This window comes from Cherax quadricarinatus, unplaced genomic scaffold, assembly GCF_038502225.1.
Source record: "Cherax quadricarinatus isolate ZL_2023a unplaced genomic scaffold, ASM3850222v1 Contig19, whole genome shotgun sequence".
Lineage (NCBI taxonomy): Eukaryota > Metazoa > Arthropoda > Malacostraca > Decapoda > Parastacidae > Cherax > Cherax quadricarinatus.
In genome coordinates this window covers 282,501-301,874 of record NW_027195045.1, presented here as the reverse complement: position 1 = coordinate 301,874, position 19,374 = coordinate 282,501, and the positions used below count along the sequence as shown (strand labels likewise).

At 43.5% G+C, this 19,374-nt stretch overlaps 1 protein-coding gene across 2 annotated transcripts in view; it reads left to right on the top strand.

Annotated features, from left to right (window-relative positions):
• The window catches only part of LOC138851147 (zinc finger protein 271-like), a 234,328-nt gene that overhangs the window by 568 nt on the left and 214,386 nt on the right, over nt 1–19,374 (top strand). The gene's annotated exons all lie outside the window — the stretch shown is intronic.

Here is a 19,374-nt window from a genome sequence, read left to right as displayed (position 1 = left end):
AATAAACTTTCCATGGCCATATAATACCACATACAGATATAATAATTATACATCATGTAACAAAAATTATCTAATGAAAACACAAACAGTAACCAAAGTAAGGAGAGAATTGATACATACTTCCGTACTAACTACAACAAAAGTAAAACAAGATATTCTGTACTATGACTGAACGTCATAAGGTACAAACTCAAAAGGGCACAGTATGTTACATACCGTAGCCCTGCAAACTAAAACCCCCCTTCCCTAGACAGAACCCCCCCTTCCCTATACAGAACCTCCCCCTATCTGAAAAGTACAACATAAAATCAGACCCACAAGAGTGCACAATAAATTAAGTTAACCCTAACACATCTATAATGCATATCCAAAAGTATGAATCTTACGACACGTAAGAATATGAAGCATAAAACACAATGATACATCTGTTCCCTAAACTTGTAATGGTAAAGGATATAACTGCCTCACGGCTTACAAAACAAACTGCAAGTGCAATAAGTACATTATGTAAATATAGAACAGTTTGATTTCTAACATTGGTTAGAAAGTATTTCCTATAGTCAAATTACATTAACAAGATCCGTCCACATCATAATCACACGACAAACGGTGCTGTACAATATAATGGTAATACACCTACACACAAAGTATTGACGATGGTTTTATACTCAGACACAACACATTATACATTATTAAAGAACATGTCTAACTTGGTGTATATACAAATGGCAAGCACACATGGGTAAGTATATAGACTGCATAATAACGTGTTAAAAAACCAACACACACAATAACACACACACACAAGCACACTCATACACGTCAACATAGACATAGGTATTAATGGATCGACGACGAAAACATCCAAATACATGCAATATCATATCATTACATGTAATAGGAAAACACGTCTATACAAATACCAATGATTGGTATACAAGAATAAAAAGGGCATCACATTGGAGACATACATACAACATTGGAGACATTGGAGACATACAACATTAGAGACATACACACAATTAAACGCAGCTGACCAGCCCGTAAGATTACCCACTGAACAAACACAAATTATCTCAAATCCTTTAACTCTAACGCTCTGTATGCAGACGGGAAATCTTTCTCCCATCTCCCCTCATATACTAACTGATTTCGACACTTAGTTCTAAGAATTGTTCCCGCTAAAACCCGGATTCTGCTATTACCTTCAACATGTCTCATAGCCCATGACACATATATATAATCGGCTACGACATACGACACTGCACGTTGTACTCAGATGTCGACCCCACCCACATCAAAACTCAACGCCCTAATTACAGACAAACCTCCCCCCACCCTACCATTCGTAAAACCCTGCTTAACCACGCACGTACTATACCTAAATTTTCACAGAAATACACAACGTGAAACGCTGATTCGTCCTCCCCGCACACTGAACAACTCCGGTCCTCCTCTACACGCCGATTAGACAACACCACCTTGGACGGCAGAATCCCGTGCAAAAATTTAAAAACCACTTCGCGTACTCGAGGAAGGAGATGTAACTGATGAACTCGCTTCCATATATCACACCACGCGTACATGGGGAACATTCCTTGAACTCTCACCTCAACTTTCACCATACCCACTCTTTCCAAAGTACTCAATTTAACGCTCCGCACGTCTCGCATGCACAGTAACACACGTAGCATCGTATCGCACTTGATTACATCTGCCCGTCTCCACCACCTGCGCAGGTCACGATACATTTCTGTTAAACCACCATGCCTGCCACCCAGTCGGAGAAAACGACGTTTCACGTAACAAGCAATGACTCGGTCTCTTAAAGGAACAAGACCTAACCCTCCTTGACGCATTGGTGTCTCTACCACCGCTCTTGTGAGCCAGTCGCACCCTGAACCCCACAGAAATCTATAAACTCTATTTAAAAGATGTTTGATATCCCCCTTTATTAGTGGATACAGCGCAGCAACGTGCCAAACTTTACTATAAAGAAGAACATTAATTACTATCGCTCGCTGGTGTAGGGTTAAATGTCGTGGCCTTAGACTATTTAAACGCCTCAAAACATTATTTACCACCCTCCCCGAATTACATGCCCTCGTCTCATCAACCTCTCTCATATACTGTATACCACATATAGTAACACAGTCAACCACCGTCCACGTCTCTATACCTACCTCCTCTCTCGCCCAATCTCCCAACTTCATAATCTTTGATTTTTCTTTGTTAACTCGCATTCCTGTTGCTCTACCAAATATATCTACAAATCTTCCTACACAACTCAACTGCTCCCTCGTACGTACTAGGACAGTTGTATCATCTACATAACCTACTATGGCAGGTCGATCACTACTCGAACCCCACGACGAATCTACACCCCGCCCACAAACTGTCCAATAAAAAGGGTCCTGCATGCAAGCAAAGAGCATTTGAGACATAGGGCATCCCTGTCGAATGCCTCTATTCAATTTGACTAAGTCTCCTAACTTCCCATTAATTTGTACTCTAAACCCAGCACCATTATACAAAGAGCGGGCCCACATGATGATCTCATTACCAAACCCCTGCCATCTCATAAACTTCCACAGCACATCCCTTTCTACACTATCAAAAGCAGCTTGCCAGTCTAAAGCCAAAACACCACCCCCGCCCCTCGTTCCGCATTCCTCGACAAACTCCCTGATATGCCCATGACCATCATACATTGTCCTACCTGGCACGCCAAACTGACCCTTATGTATTACCTTGTCAAACACTTTCTTAATCCTATTCATTAAAATTTTTGCATATAATTTATAATCACTACACATTAGTGATATTGGTCGGTAATCCTTGAGTGATACGGGTATGTCACATTTTTTAACTAACACCAAAACCGCCGTACTCTGAGACATACCTAAACGACCCCCCTCCTTCATCGCATTGAGTAAACGTACCAGAAAAGTCCGTATGACCTCCCAATGTTGAATATAAAATTCACATGGAATGCCATCAATACCTGGCGCCTTACCCTTGCACATTCCCTGCAAAGCCTCCCACACCTCAGCTTCAGTTATAGGCCCACCCATGAGAAAGCGATCATTATCATTCAACTCACATCGTACATTCTGCCCCAATTCCCGTATTGCATCCACGCTTACTTCTTTATTTAGCATTTTGATATTAAACCATTTATCAACGTAATAGCTTATTCCTTCAGTTGTTGTTACAACCTGACCCTCACTATACCCTTCAACGCCATCCTGAACCACTAAACTCACGATTTCGGTCGCCTTCCTCCTTTGTGTCTGACTACGTAAGACACAAGCGGACGGCTTATCACCCCACACAGCCTCCTCAGCTCCACTCGAAATACGCGCCCCATCAAAAACCGTATTTTTCAGCTTCTGGATGTGGTCTTTTAGATTGTCAATCTCGTCCACAGGGTAAATTCCAGATACCTCCCCTTGCGCATAACAGTGCTGTAAAGAACCCTCCAGGTACCTCAAAAATCCATACTCCAATCGAGAGGCCTCCTTACCCCGATGTACATAAAAATCCTTAATGCGAGGCTTCATAACCTCGTCCCATTGTCGCACTAAATCACTACCTTCCAAGGAGTCTACTCCCATAGACGTCCATAAGTGCGTGAAGAGTGTCTTATCTTCATCACTTTGAAGTAAACGAGTATTTAACTTCCAATATCCTTTAAAACGAGTCGGGAGACCTCTCCAGTCGAGCTCTACGAGAACACCGCGATGGTCGGAGAAATACACATCTAACACACGCACTTTGGTTACAACTACGCGCCGAGACACATATACCCTGTCTAAGCGCGCAGCATAGTCCTTACGCACGAAAGTGTGCTCAATCCCTAAGTCACTGCTTCCACTTACATCCACCAACCCCAGCCCAGACAACAAATCACCCAAAATAATCGAACAATAACCCGCTCCCCTCGGTTCTACGTCTTTACGGCGCACCACACAGTTCCAGTCGCCACCAACTACTGTTATATCAGGCAGAGATCTCAAATAGTACACAAGAACGTCGTTAACAAAAGTATTTTTAATATTAACATCATGTTCAGCTGGCCCATATACTCCTACAAAACCAACCCGTTGAGTACCCCACTCACCTATGACACATACCACGCGACCCCCCCCCCCCCCTTCCTCCCAATGTTTCATCACGAACGGGCTGGTCGCTTTTATTAACACAGCCACACCACCTTTCAAACGACTCGAGTGAGCCATATAAACATCATAACCATCTATCGCAAACGAACTTCCAACTTTATGGTTATGTTCTTGCACGAAACATACATCTACTGCAAAGCGATGCAACCACTCATGAACCTGTACTTGCCTTCTGTTATTTTTCATACCATTAACATTTATGGTTATACACCTAACTTTGCTAACGGTGGCTTTCCTCGAGGGACCACCACACCCTTTTTCCCTTTACGTTGACTAACACCTAAGGCGCCACCTTTACATTGTACTTTCTCTGTTATATTACTCGCTGTCCTGGAACCACGCGACGCCCCACCCGTGACTTCCGACCACGTCTTCTTCCCCGAGCGCTGTCCAGGGGTCAAGACATCGTCGGAGTCGGGCGGGGTAGCCGCACGCTTCCTAGAAACAGCATCCTCAACTTTATCAGGACCTGTAATGTTCTCCTTGTGAACTTCTACCGCAACAGTATGAACTCTCGGACCTTCTACCTCACTCACGTTAATTAACTGATCGACGTCCTTTAACTGTGGTCTCTCCTCATCTGAACACTCCAATGCAGGCACACACGGCACAGAATCATACTCCTGCGAAGCTAAAAGGTCGCTCAATGTCGATACAATGTTAGCGTCCATGTCAGCATCCTCTCTTGCTTGAGGGCTCTCACGTCCACCATATTCTACCACATCGTGGTTGACCGTACCAGGTAGAGTCACGCAGGATGACTCCACGGGCATGGCCCGATCCACCTCATCACTCCACGATTTCAGGCGCGGTAAGTCCTCGATTACTTCATCTGCCAAATTCCGTCGAGGAGCCTCACCATCCGGACGATGACCACTTCCTGAGGGCGGCTGGCGCTTAACGCATTGTGCAGCAATGTGGTCCAATGCTCCGCAAAGGCGACAAGTTCGTCTCTGACCAGGATACGTAACGTACACCTGGGTACGGAACTCCTCTAGGTTTATGTACGAAGGTATTGGTTGGCGCAGGGACATTTTTAACGTAAACGACCCTTCCTGTAAACCAGCAAAGCGGCCATCAGACCACCGACACATAGTAACCTGGTGGATCGTCCCATAGTATTTGAAGGCGTCACGTATGTCAACTTCGTTAGCCTCAAAAGGCACGTTTCGCACACGTACCCATGTATAGTAATGTGAAACGTCGTGCAACTTAACTGTGACTGCTGGGGTTACTTGCTTGCTAACATCCTGATACTGGTTGACAATCTGCTCGTAGGTCTTGGTATCGCAAAACTTGACGAATATCCGTGATAGTCCATTTAAGGCAACGCCACACAGGGATTCACGCTGGATGCCATATACATCGCAGATGATCATCGGCACCAACACATTAATCGATGAGCTGGGGATCGTGCCCTTTATAAGGTCAATACACACAGTATTAACTCTTCTTCGATAACCCGTCGCCATTGTTGTTGTCGTCTCAAAGCTCCTCCACCAGGTGTCGGGACTGAGGAGAGACAGCTGACGACCGCTCAGCACAGCGTCTGAGCAGGGAATGCTTTCGTAGTGAGTGATTTTCGTGTGCAAGTTCGGTACTAGTCCCTCTAGGATTTTCCAGGTGTATATAATCATGTATCTCTCCCTCCTGCGTTCCAGGGGATAGAGGTTTAGGAACCTCAAGCGCTCCCAATAATTGAGGTGTATTATCTCCGTTATGCGCGCCGTGAAATTTCTCTGTACATTTTCTAGGTCGGCAATTTCACCTGCCTTGAAAGGTGCTGTTAGTGTGCAGCAATATTCCAGCCTAGATAGAACAAGTGACCTGAAGAGTGTCATCATGGGCTTGGCCTCCCTAGTTTTGAAGGTTCTCATTATCCATCCTGTCATTTTTCTAGCAGATGCGATTGATACAATGTTATGGTCCTTGAAGGTGAGATCCTCCGACATGATCACTCCCAGGTCTTTGACGTTGGTGTTTCGCTCTATTTTGTGGCCAGAATTTGTTTTGTACTCTGATGAAGATTTAATTTCCTCATGTTTACCATATCTGAGTAATTGAAATTTCTCATCGTTGAACTTCATATTGTTTTCTGCAGCCCACTGAAAGATTTGGTTGATGTCCGCCTGGAGCTTTGCAGTGTCACAAATGGAAGACACTGTCATGAAGATTCGGGTGTCATCTGCAAAGGAAGACACGGTGCTGTGGCTGACATCCTTGTCTATGTCGGATATGAGGATGAGGAACAAGATGGGAGCGAGTACTGTGCCTTGTGGAACAGAGCTTTTCACCGTAGCTGCCTCGGACTTTACTCTGTTGACGACTACTCTCTGTGTTCTGTTAGTGAGGAAATTATAGATCCATCGACCGACTTTTCCTGTTATTCCTTTAGCACGCATTTTGTGCGCTATTACGCCATGGTCACACTTGTCGAAGGCTTTTGCAAAGTCTGTATATATTACATCTGCATTCTTTTTGTCTTCTAGTGCATTTAGGACCTTGTCGTTGTGATCCAATAGTTGAGACAGACAGGAGCGACCTGTTCTAAACCCATGTTGCCCTGGGTTGTGTAACTGATGGGTTTCTAGGTGGGTGGTGATCTTGCTTCTTAGGACCCTTTCAAAGATTTTTATGATATGGGATGTTAGTGCTATTGGTCTGTAGTTCTTTGCTGTTGCTTTACTGCCCCCTTTGTGGAGTGGGGCTATGTCTGTTGTTTTTAGTAACTGTGGGACGACCCCCGTGTCCATGCTCCCTCTCCATAGGATGGAAAAGGCTCTTGATAGAGGCTTCTTGCAGTTCTTGATGAACACAGAGTTCCATGAGTCTGGCCCTGGGGCAGAGTGCATGGGCATGTCATTTATCGCCTGTTCGAAGTCATTTGGCGTCAGGATAACATAGGATAGGCTTGTGTTAATCAAATTTTGTGGCTCTCTCATAAAAAATTCATTTTGATCTTCGACTCTGTCTGGTTAGCGGCTTGCTAAAAACTGAGTCATACTGGGACTTGAGTAGCTCACTCATTTCCTTGCTGTCATCTGTGTAGGACCCATCTTGTTTAAGTAGGGGCCCAATACCGGACGTTGTTCTCGATTTTGATTTGGCATAGGAGAAGAAATACTTTGGGTTTCTTTCGATTTCATTTATGGCTTTTAGTTCTTCCCGCGATTCCTGACTCCTAAAGGATTCTTTTAGCTAAGTTCGATGCTTGCTATTTCTCTGACCAGTGTCTCCCTACGCATTTCAGATATTTTGACCTCTTTTAGCCGTTCTGTTATTCTTTTCCTTTAAAAAGTAATTGATAGTAATTGATAGTAATTGATAGTAATTGATATTACTACTGTAATATAATGTAGCAGTAGGATATACTACTGTAATGTACTACTGTAATGTAGCAGTAGGGTATACTACTGTAATGTAGCAGTAGGGTATACTAATGTAATGTAGCAGTAGGGTATACTACTGTAATGTAGCAGTAGGGTATACTACTGTAATGTAGCAGTAGGGTATACTACTGTAATGTAGCAGTAGGGTACACTACTGTAATGTAGCAGTAGGGTACACTACTGTAATGTAGCAGTAGGTTACACTACTGTAATGTAGCAGTAGGTTACACTACTGTAATGTAGCAGTAGGGTACACTACTGTAATGTAGCAGTAGGGTACACTACTGTAATGTAGCAGTAGGGTACACTACTGTAATGTAGCAGTAGGGTACACTACTGTAATGTAGCAGTAGGGTACACTACTGTAATGTAGCAGTAGGGTACACTACTGTAATGTAGCAGTAGGGTACACTACTGTAATGTAGCAGTAGGGTATACTACTGTAATGTAGCAGTAGGGTATACTACTGTAATGTAGCAGTAGGGTATACTACTGTAATGTAGCAGTAGGGTATACTACTGTAATGTAGCAGTAGGGTATACTACTGTAATGTAGCAGTAGGGTACACTACTGTAATGTAGCAGTAGGGTACACTACTGTAATGTAGCAGTAGGTTACACTACTGTAATGTAGCAGTAGGTTACACTACTGTAATGTAGCAGTAGGGTACACTACTGTAATGTAGCAGTAGGGTACACTACTGTAATGTAGCAGTAGGGTACACTACTGTAATGTAGCAGTAGGGTACACTACTGTAATGTAGCAGTAGGGTACACTACTGTAATGTAGCAGTAGGGTACACTACTGTAATGTAGCAGTAGGGTACACTACTGTAATGTAGCAGTAGGGTACACTACTGTAATGTAGCAGTAGGGTACACTACTGTAATGTAGCAGTAGGGTACACTACTGTAATGTAGCAGTAGGGTACACTACTGTAATGTAGCAGTAGGGTACACTACTGTAATGTAGCAGTAGGGTACACTACTGTAATGTAGCAGTAGGGTACACTACTGTAATGTAGCAGTAGGGTACACTACTGTAATGTAGCAGTAGGGTACACTACTGTAATGTAGCAGTAGGGTACACTACTGTAATGTAGCAGTAGGGTACACTACTGTAATGTAGCAGTAGGGTACACTACTGTAATGTAGCAGTAGGGTACACTACTGTAATGTAGCAGTAGGGTACACTACTGTAATGTAGCAGTAGGGTACACTACTGTAATGTAGCAGTAGGGTACACTACTGTAATGTAGCAGTAGGGTACACTACTGTAATGTAGCAGTAGGGTACACTACTGTAATGTAGCAGTAGGGTACACTACTGTAATGTAGCAGTAGGGTACACTACTGTAATGTAGCAGTAGGGTACACTACTGTAATGTAGCAGTAGGGTACACTACTGTAATGTAGCAGTAGGGTACACTACTGTAATGTAGCAGTAGGGTACACTACTGTAATGTAGCAGTAGGGTACACTACTGTAATGTAGCAGTAGGGTACACTACTGTAATGTAGCAGTAGGGTACACTACTGTAATGTAGCAGTAGGGTACACTACTGTAATGTAGCAGTAGGGTACACTACTGTAATGTAGCAGTAGGGTACACTACTGTAATGTAGCAGTAGGGTACACTACTGTAATGTAGCAGTAGGGTACACTACTGTAATGTAGCAGTAGGGTACACTACTGTAATGTAGCAGTAGGGTACACTACTGTAATGTAGCAGTAGGGTACACTACTGTAATGTAGCAGTAGGGTACACTACTGTAATGTAGCAGTAGGGTACACTACTGTAATGTAGCAGTAGGGTACACTACTGTAATGTAGCAGTAGGGTACACTACTGTAATGTAGCAGTAGGGTACACTACTGTAATGTAGCAGTAGGGTACACTACTGTAATGTAGCAGTAGGGTACACTACTGTAATGTAGCAGTAGGGTACACTACTGTAATGTAGCAGTAGGGTACACTACTGTAATGTAGCAGTAGGGTACACTACTGTAATGTAGCAGTAGGGTACACTACTGTAATGTAGCAGTAGGGTACACTACTGTAATGTAGCAGTAGGGTACACTACTGTAATGTAGCAGTAGGGTACACTACTGTAATGTAGCAGTAGGGTACACTACTGTAATGTAGCAGTAGGGTACACTACTGTAATGTAGCAGTAGGGTACACTACTGTAATGTAGCAGTAGGGTACACTACTGTAATGTAGCAGTAGGGTACACTACTGTAATGTAGCAGTAGGGTACACTACTGTAATGTAGCAGTAGGGTACACTACTGTAATGTAGCAGTAGGGTACACTACTGTAATGTAGCAGTAGGGTACACTACTGTAATGTAGCAGTAGGGTACACTACTGTAATGTAGCAGTAGGGTACACTACTGTAATGTAGCAGTAGGGTACACTACTGTAATGTAGCAGTAGGGTACACTACTGTAATGTAGCAGTAGGGTACACTACTGTTATCATGTGGGAGTTCGATACGTGGATTAGGGTAGAAATACTCACGTAGGCTGTTATACGTATAATTACTGTTATGTGGACAGAGCTCTTGCCAGCCGTACCTATCTCCTTGGTTACACTCGTAAAACTGACTAGCCGGCTGGCCAGTACCCCGTAGTGGGTGTTTTGAAATAGTGTCAGCTCAGCACAATATGAAGACCGTGACTCAAGACGGTTGGTCGTTGAGTCAACGGACGGTTACTGGTAACTGGTTACTACTGAGACTGGTAACTGGTTACTACTACTGAGAGCTCGGCGACGCTAACGTATGTCGTCCCGACATACAACTAATACAAACTAGAGATGGCAGGTATACGGCTTGGGCTGATTCTATACAATGTCAAAGTACACAACATGAAACATTATATATATAATTAGAACATTGGAATGAAAGCTTACGTAACTGAAACTGTAATGCAATACGAGGTATACTATAGTACAACTTAAAACTCAACAAATGAACAACGAACTCAACATTGAGATTACAAGTGATAAAAACAAAAATTTTGATCGATCGATCTGTATTCATGTGATCTACAGATTCTGAGGAAGGAATATATACAAAGAAAGAGTGTTTAACAGAAAGGCAGATTCGGTGCACGCAAATCTAGACTGTTAACTCTCAGAATGCGGAGAGAACACGAACACAAAAAAAAAAATTCTTGAATACTGATAAGTTGATACTGTAATTATTCATCTATACAGGTTATTTACATTTAACCCCAACTCTGCTAGGGTAAGATTGGCATATGCAGAATGGGTGTCATCTCTGGGAGGATCAAACTCTGTAGCATTGGCTAACTCATGCTGCATTTGAGGTAAATCTGAATTGGAAGTTACAAATGATACTTGAGGATTTCTCAATACCTGTCGTGTACGTAGGGAATAACGACATTCAGGTTGATCGTCTGACTGAGTATCAGAGGAAGAGAGTACAGGATCAGGAGGATTGTCAGAGTCTGTCACATTAGTCTGGGTTGGAACATCATTATCATCACATACTAACTTCATATGATCCAAATGCGATTCTTTATACTGACCAGTACTAATCTCTCTAACCTTATACTTATTTCCAGTGATATGTTCAACTACTCGATAAGGACCAACAAACCTTTGATCAAGCTTTGGCATTGCAGACGTTTTGTTAAAATTAATCAGCATAACTCTCGAACCTACTTTGATTTTGGATGGCTTTATCGAGTATGTGCGACTCTTGTAAATTCAGCTGTTGATTTTTGAAGTGTTTCACGGATTCTTCTAAAAACACTTTGAGCTAAGCTGGTACGAGTTGCTACGAAATCATCAGGGTTGTAATTTGGTTTCGGATTAGAATATAACAACTCATAAGGCAAACGTTTATCTACACCATACAGTGCATAATGTGGAGTGTCACCTATAGAAACATTGTAAGCAGAATTTATAGCACACTGCACATCAGGTATAACTTCATCCCAAGTTTCACTATTGGGATTGATAGTGGCTCTCAATACATCAAGTACTTTCTTATTGGTTCGTTCCGCTAACCCATTGCTGGCAGGATGATGAGGAACAATGGTGGACTTAGAGATCTTGTACAAGGTACACAAATTTACAAGAATTTCATTACAGAATTCACCTCCATTATCTGTTACTAGGGACTTAGGGGTGGTATGCCTGCAGATAATGCGTTCTTTAAACGCTTTAGCTACTGTCTCGGCAGTCTTATCTGCAATAGGAACTAACTCACAATATCTGGTGAAATGGTCTACCATAACACACAGATGTTTGTTGCCTTGGAGGGAACATTGGAAATTAGTTAACAAATCTAGCGCAACTCTTTCCCAAGGTTCGCTAGTAGTTGGATACACTTGGATTGGATTAGGACCATTAGCATTGCCTTTATGTTGCATGCAGACACTACATTTCCTAACATACTCAGAAATATCAGTTGCCATTCGAGGCCAAAAGTACTTCAATCTGGCTTGTTTTACTGAACGATCCATACCAGGGTGTGCAACACCTGGTACATCGTGAACTAGCTGTAAGGCTACATTCACTAGTGACTGTGGAATTACTAACTGGTATACTCTTCTGCTAGGAGTACCCAACTCGGCTGTTCGATACAGTAATTCTTGGTTCATGAGAAAGTCACTGATGGGAGCTGGTGGCTTCACAGTCAGAATAAGATCTTCCTGGAGCAGGAATCGAATCACACCAGACCACATGGGATCTGTTCGTTCTTACTGGAGGAATGAACAAACTCGGTGGAGTGGATGACTCCCCCCGGTTGAAAAATTAACGCTATAACACGCAATATAGCAAGGGAGAACGAATCTACTATCTCAAACTGCAAGCACAATGAACACGGTGAACAATGCTGATATTCTGAGTCGCACACAGTGACACGAGGTATCAACTATAAAGAAACTACACTTACAAACTTTAACAACGTGGAAGTTACTCGAGAAATAACTTCTTACAATGCACTGATTACTGTCAACTAGGATGGGATCACAATCTGAAACACAAGGGACAACAACAACACTCAAGTGAGCACACTAGCCACAGAAACATCTTTCTGCACGGCTTGTGGCATCAGCAAGAGATGGCATAACTCGTTGCAAGTAAAGTTCTTCTCAAAGCGTCCCCTGGGAAGGAACGAATACTTGAACAAGTCGCCATCGCAAGGATAGTAGAGCACTATCGTGCGTGCATGATATTGTGGCTGGAGTCCAGACAGGAGTGACAGTATTACTAGTGCCTGACCGCTCGGCTACGTTAATAAGTAATTCACGGATCTATAGGAACTTAATCTGAACTTCACATTTCGCAGCACTTTAACAAATCTCAGATACAAGCTGTGAGAACAAACACATTGCTCAAAGGCTAGGTATTGTCTTTCAGTGAGTAAGGGAATGTTGGTACTGTGGACTGAATCATATTGACTTTGACTGGCATGATACACTAAGTGAACATTCAAAAGTGACTGGGACATGATCTCAGGGAACTTACTCAAGGACATAAGGCAAAAATAATGAACAATAAAATGATATAAAATTCTAGAATTGAAATGAAAAGATATGCAACTAATTCTGCAGAATAATGTCTAAATACACTGCAAGAGGAAGGAGAACTCAATTTAAAGGACTATTGACAAAAATAAAAAATTTACATTGAAATATACAAGTAAAAATATTACTGGAGACTGAATTAAATTCAAAATGAGCTGTCTTTACTCTTGCTAATAAAAAATATTAATTAATTAAATTTTTAAATCAATGTGAAAATATCAAATAAAATTATTAAATTGTAAACTGGGAAATTTTAAATATTTTCTAAGAATGCATAGACAAAATTAAAATATAATTCACAAAATATCAATAAAAGAAAATAAGTCACTGCAGAACAAGTTCAACAAAATAATTCACTTCAGAACAAGTGCAACAAAATAAGATGTAGAAACAATCACTGCAGTAATAAAGTGTCACTGGGAAAACTCAGGTAAAATAATGAATTAAAATTATGAAGATCAAAAAAAAAAATTAACTGATTGAACACTTTAACTCTTAATTGTAAATTAGACAAAACAATTTACTCAAACAGAGTAAGGAAAACACTTTACGTTAAAAGTAATTGAAATTGCATCAAGAGTGAATTTGTTCAAGAATTATAAAAAGATGAATAAAATAAAACACAGGAACAAAACAGGGAATATAACACTTACAGTGACGGAGCACCCAACAGTATTAATTTATTCTTACAACAAATTCCTGCTGTGACTGATACAACAAAATCTTGCTGTGACTGATACGACAAAAATCTTGCTGTGACTGATACGACAAAAATTTGCTGGCAAAAATAATGGTACACAGTCTGCGAAAAAATATTAGAGGAATGAGACACTGTTGGCATACGAAAAAAATGACACACATAGAAATAAATGGAAAATTTGGTATACTGGGGTAAATATCACTGCATGAAATACAATGATATACTGAGAATACAACGCTGGAAGAATACAATAAAAAAAAATGAATCACTTCACACAGAGTGACTGACTGGTACACTACACAATAATACTTACTACAGACGAGTAGCAAAATGAAAAACACAGAATAAAATAATATAAGTGAAAACACTGAAAAATATTGGAAAAATACTGAGTTAAAGAAATACTGCGTTTACACTGAAAAAAAAACACAAGGTTTAGAGTACACAAGCAATTTACTATAAATGTCTCACACTCGCAAATGTCTTTAAATGCAAGAAAAATGTCTAAGAAAATTATCACTGGAGTCTGGAGTAGTAGACTGGCGGTGAGTACTGGTGGTGGGGCGAAGATATTGTCCTGTGGGCGGGCGGTGCTTCCTCTTCCACTCGCACTGTTGTCGTGAAGAATGTGCTTTCTAGGCGAACTCACATAACTGGCTTTATCTCGTTGGCACCAGCTACAATCTCTTGACCAATTATGTGAGCCAAAACAGTACTAGGACCCGGTACAAGGGTGCAAACAACCACAGGTAGATGAGTGGATGGCTGGTGGTGGTGGATGGTGGGTGTGACTCTCGCTGGGGTACTGCCGCGCACCCCGGGTGGTGGGAGAAAGAGTGGTGGGGGGGGGACGCTGGGGGTCTGCCGCGCACCCCACTCACCCACGAAGATGGCTAACAACCCACTCTATGCCACAGGAATGGTGAAAACCACTCTTAGCATCCAACAGGGAGCACAAAGCGATATAAACAATACCTCATAGGAGCTTGGCTTACTTCTTACTGCGTGGCTTACTTCTCTCTCTCAGCTGGGTTAGAAGCTGGGTTGGCTGGCTGGCTTACCCCACGAGAATGGATGACTGGAAGACGTGTAACGATGCACAAAGCACGGAGGAGCAGTTGGATGACAGGAGACAGGCTGGATGATAGGCTGACTGGCGTTCACTTCCACAGTCTGGCTTACTGACTGGCTTAATTGCAAAATCCGGGTCAACCCCTCGGAGATTGAAGCAATTAGCACACGAACTAAGCCAGGAAGCTTGAAACGGCTGCAACAGGCTTGCAGGCAATAGGTTTGAGGGGAGTAGCTGCTGCTGGCTGGTGGTGCGCGAGGGTAGAGCTGGTGGTTGGAGAATCACCTTTGACCCTGCCGGCTACTCACAACAGTCTTCAAACGCCTTGAATTACCCTTAAAAACGTAAATCCACGCTCCACACCGCTGCACACCATTTATCATGTGGGAGTTCGATACGTGGATTAGGGTAGAAATACTCACGTAGGCTGTTATACGTATAATTACTGTTATGTGGACAGAGCTCTTGCCAGCCGTACCTATCTCCTTGGTTACACTCGTAAAACTGACTAGCCGGCTGGCCAGTACCCCGTAGTGGGTGTTTTGAAATAGTGTCAGCTCAGCACAATATGAAGACCGTGACTCAAGACGGTTGGTCGTTGATTCAACGGACGGTTACTGGTAACTGGTTACTACTGAGACTGGTAACTGGTTACTACTACTGAGACTGTAATGTAGCAGTAGGGTACACTACTGTAATGTAGCAGTAGGGTACACTACTGTAATGTAGCAGTAGGGTACACTACTGTAATGTAGCAGTAGGGTACACTACTGTAATGTAGCAGTAGGGTACACTACTGTAATGTAGCAGTAGGGTACACTACTGTAATGTAGCAGTAGGGTACACTACTGTAATGTAGCAGTAGGGTATACTATCCTAATATAATTTGATCATTTTCTTTGCAGTATATTTTAAGGTACACTGAGAAAAGCAAATGTGTTTATTTTAATATAATCCTCTTTCAGTCTACCGTTTTGATCCCAGGGAAGATCTCTTGATCCATGGAACTGGAACTACTACTCTCTTGGATCAAACCGCTAGCGTTTTTCTACGGCTATAAAAGAATGGGAGGTGGCCCCGGGGCCTGGTGGCTAAAGCTCTTGCTTCACACGGCGAGGTACGGGTTCGATTCCCGGCGAGGTTGTAAACATTGGGCGTTTCCTTACACCAGTTGTCTATGTTCCCCATAGACAACCGGTAAAGTGATAGTCGACTGGTGTAGGTCGCATCCCGGGACAAAACTAAGCTAATTTGCCCTCAGTGCTCTGCATAACAAGCGACTTTCTACATAGTATTTTGTCACTGATGTCAGCTATGGTCTGTATACCTTGTACATGTACTTGTAGAAATAGATATATTACTGTTATGGTGGTGGCCCGGTGGCCTGGTGGCTAAAGCTCCCGCTTCACACACGGAGGGCCCGGGTTCGATTCCCGGCGGGTGGGAACGTTTCGACACGTTTCCTTACACCTGTTGTCCTGTTCACCTAGCAGCAAATAGGTACCTGGGTGTTAGTCGACTGGTGTGGGTCGCATCCTGGGGGACAAGATTAAGGACCCCAATGGAAATAAGTTAGACAGTCCTCGATGACGCACTGACTTTCTTGGGTTATCCTGGGTGGCTAACCCTCCGGGGTTAAAAATCCGAACGAAATCTTATCTTATGTTGGCCTATGATAGGTATGGGTGAGAGAGAGAGGAGGTAGAGAGAGAGAGAGAGGAGGTAGAGAGAGAGGAGGTAGAGAGGAGGTAGAGAGAGAGAGGAGGTAGAGAGAGAGAGGAGGTAGAGAGAGAGAGAGGAGGTAAAGAGAGAGAGAGGAGGTAGAGAGAGAGAGAGAGGAGGTAGAGAGGAGGTAGAGAGAGAGAGAGAGAGAGAGAGAGGAGAGAGAGAGGTAGAGAGAGAGAGAGAGAGAGAGAGGAGAGAGGAGGTAGAGAGGATAGAGGAGGTAGAGAGAGAGGAGAGAGAGAGAGAGAGAGGAGAGAGAGTAGAGAGAGAGAGAGGAGAGAGAGAGGAGGTAGATTAGAGAGAGAGAGAGAGAGAGAGAGAGGAGGTAGAGAGAGAGAGAGAGAGGAGGTAGAGAGAGAGAGAGGGGATAGAGAGAGAGAGAGAGAGAGAGAGGAGGTAGAGAGAGAGAGAGAGAGATGGAGGTAGAGAGAGAGAGAGAGAGAGAGATGGAGGTAGAGAGAGAGAGAGAGATGGAGGTAGAGAGAGAGAGAGAGAGAGAGAGAGAGAGAGAGAGATGGAGGTAGAGAGAGAGAGAGAGATGGAGGTAGAGAGAGAGAGAGATGGAGGTAGAGAGAGAGAGAGAGAGAGAGATGGAGGTAGAGAGAGAGAGGAGGAGGGGAGTAGAGAGAGAGGAGAGAGGATAGAGAGAGAGAGAGAGAGAGAGAGGAGGTAGAGAGAGAGAGAGAGGAGGTAGAGAGAGAGAGAGAGGAGGTAGAGAGAGAGAGAGAGAGGAGGTAGAGAGAGAGAGAGAGGAGGTAGAGAGAGAGAGAGGAGGTAGAGAGAGAGAGAGAGGAGGTAGAGAGAGAGAGTAGAGTAGAGAGAGAGAGGAGGTAGAGAGAGAGAGGAGTAGAGGAGAGAGAGAGAGAGAGAGTTAGAGAGAGAGAGAGAGAGAGGTAGAGAGAGAGAGAGAGAGAGGTAGAGAAAGAGAGAGAGAGAGGTAGAGAGAGAGAGAGAGAGGGTAGAGAGAGAGAGAGAGAGAGATAGGGAGAGAGGAGTAGAGAGAGAGGAGAGAGAGAGGAGAGAGAGAGAGGAGATAGGAGGTAGAGAGAGAGAGAGAGGAGGTAGAGAGGAGGTAGAGAGACAGAGAGGAGGTAGAGAGAGAGAGAGAGAGGAGGTAGAGAGAGAGAGAGAGAGAGAGAGGAGGTAGATTGAGAGAGAGAGAGAGAGAGGAGGTAGAGAGAGAGAGAGAGAGAGGAGGTAGAGAGAGAGAGAGAGAGGAGGTAGAGAGAGAGAGGAGGTAGAGAGAGAGAGAGAGAGGAGGTAGAGAGAGAGAGAGGAGGTAGAGAGAGAGAGGAGGTAGAGAGAGAGAGGAGGTAGAGAGAGAGAGGAGGTAGAGAGAGAGAGGAGGTAGAGAGAGAGGAGAGAGAGAGGTAGAGAGAGAGAGAGAGAGAGGAGGAGAGAGAGAGGAGGAGGAGAAAGAGAGAGAGAGAGAGAGGAGGAGAGAGAGAGAGAGAGAGGAGGAGAGAGAGAGAGAGGAGGTAGAGAGAGAGAGAGAGGAGGTAGAGAGAGGAGGTAGAGAGAGAGAGAGGAGGTAGAGAATGGGAGGGAGTAGAGTAGAGAGAGGGAGGGAGGAAAGGTGGTGGAGCGCCTTTGATCGTGACTTGTCAGTACAGAATCATCTCCCTGAGTCCGTCATTACTTAGTGGGACCTCCCGTCATCCCCCTCTCCTTCCCTCCCTCCTTCCCTCCATTCATCCTTCATTGTTTCTCTAGTTCCATCCTCACACATCCCTTCCTGATACATATTTCTTCCTCACTCCCTTCCACACCACCCTCCTTCTTTCCTTCCCCTCTCGCCCACCTCGCTCTCCTTTCCTGACACATCTCAGTTAGTTTAATATGTTTATTATGCACCCCATACCCATCCAGTGGGCGGTAGTCAAAAGATTACAGAGGTACATAATGGGTCCAGGGACTGGGCCTCAAAGTTTTGATAGCTGAGCAAGTTACAGAGGTAATGAATTCACAATTTACAAAGGTAATGAACTCCAGGTAGGTCTAGTCACAATCATGACAAGTTACAAAGGTATTTACAGATTACAGAGGTACACAATGGGTCCAGGGACCGGGCTCCAAAGTTTTGATGGCTGAACTAGGTACAAGGTAATGAACTCACAAGTTACAAAGGTAATGAATACTGTAAGAATGGTTACTTAGGTGTATACATGACTGCAATCATGAACAAATTTTAGAGTAATGAGCAATTCACACTTCCACACCCGGTCACAACTGTAGTGAGTTATTGGTGCAAATGTTGATTGCTGGGTCTCTCTCTCTCTCTCTCTCTCTCTCTCTCTCTCTCTCTCTCTCTCTCTCTCTCTCTCACATACATACATACATACATACATACATACACAAGCTAGAGCATCAGGCGCATATAACAGGAAGGGCACTGCAATGGATCAGAGAATACCTGACAGGGAGGCAACAACGAGTCATGGTACGTAATGATGTATCACAGTGGGCACCTGTGACGAGCGGGGTCCCACAGGGGTCGGTCCTAGGACCAGTGCTATTTTTGGTATACGTGAACGACATGACGGAAGGGTTAGTCTCAGAAGTGTCCCTGTTTGCAGATGATGTGAAGTTAATGAGGAGAATTAAATCTGATGAGGACCAGGCAGGACTTCAAAGAGACCTGGACAGACTGGACACCTGGTCCAGCAAATGCCTTCTCGAATTTAATCCTGCCAAATGCAAAGTCATGAAGATGGGGGAGGGGCACAGAAGACCACAGACGACC